Raw genomic sequence first — 1,251 nt, 5'->3', positions numbered from 1 at the left:
GTGACTAGGGCATAACGTGAACCAGAAGGCAAAGGGTCCCTCGGAAATGTACTTCAAATATGTTTGCTTTTTAGGCCAGCAAATGATTTTGGGGCTGTGCCTCGTAGTTTTGGAACATTTTGGGCCGGCAACATGGGTTAAACCAGGAGCATATTTCATCCGCCAGGCTGAGCCGGCACATAGCAGTTGTAGCCATTTAAAAACAAGTCCTAAGCACTGAAGAGCAAAACATCTTAAGTATGAAATGAAATCAGGATGTCTTGTCCTAAGGCAGGCTTCCTGTTCCTCCAGCCTCATCATGGAAGAGCCTAATTTCATTTATTTAATTTTGGAGCCATGTTGCTGTGATTCGAATATTGTCCTGTGTTGTGATCCCCAGAGAATGAGTGACCAGGGTATCTGTACCTGAAAGCTTGCCAAGAAGAATTTTTCCAGCTATTTGAGTTGGTCTAAGAAAAGATATCGGATTAACCCGAAGACCCTTGTCTGCCTGTTTAACCCTGAAACTTAAATTTGGCTGGCAGCTTCAAGGGCTTTTTTCAACCAGTGTTTTCAAGCCTCCAGACTTAACACCATTTCCTAGTAGAAAATACTGCTTAGCTTATGCTAAGCAAGGAATTCATGTATTATTTCGGGCTTTGGGCTGCAGTGTTGTGGGGGGAAGGGAAAACACCAAAACAAAATGTAGAAGGAGGAAATTGCTCCTAACCAGAAACGAACATTGACTTGTGTAAGAAATGTGAGTCCAGTTCACTCGCGTGAATATTCACCTTTATTTTCTTTGAGTAATGTTTAGTGGGGATCATTTTCTTTTTATTTGCAAGAACACGGACAAACAGACTGCGTTATGCTAATGACAATATGCAAATATGCCACATATGCAAGTCTGAATATGATGTGTATTTGCACCGGACGTGATGCAAGTGAACATGCATACGTTTTCGAGCCCTGTCCTGGTTAGAAAAGTTTCATTCAACCCGTCTAGGAGCAGATGCCCCACCATGTGATTTAGGTGACCAGTGTCGCAGAATATGGACGGAGCAGGGCATAACATTTTCTCCAAATAATAAATTTGCCAAAAAAAAAAGATTTTTGGAGACACCAAAGTTATTTGTGAGAGTCTATAGGTAAAAGGAGAGTTGAGCAAGTTAAAATATCAACACCTTCTATTTAAATGTTTTCAAATCAAAACCTTTCAACTTTTCTTACTGAAATAAATGCTCTTCTATTTAAAAACTGATCTCAATTAAG

Source organism: Crocodylus porosus, unplaced genomic scaffold (assembly GCF_001723895.1).
Source record: "Crocodylus porosus isolate Cpor-Errol unplaced genomic scaffold, CroPor_comp1, whole genome shotgun sequence".
In the NCBI taxonomy this organism is placed as follows: Eukaryota; Metazoa; Chordata; order Crocodylia; family Crocodylidae; genus Crocodylus; species Crocodylus porosus.
This window is presented reverse-complemented; position numbering follows the sequence as displayed.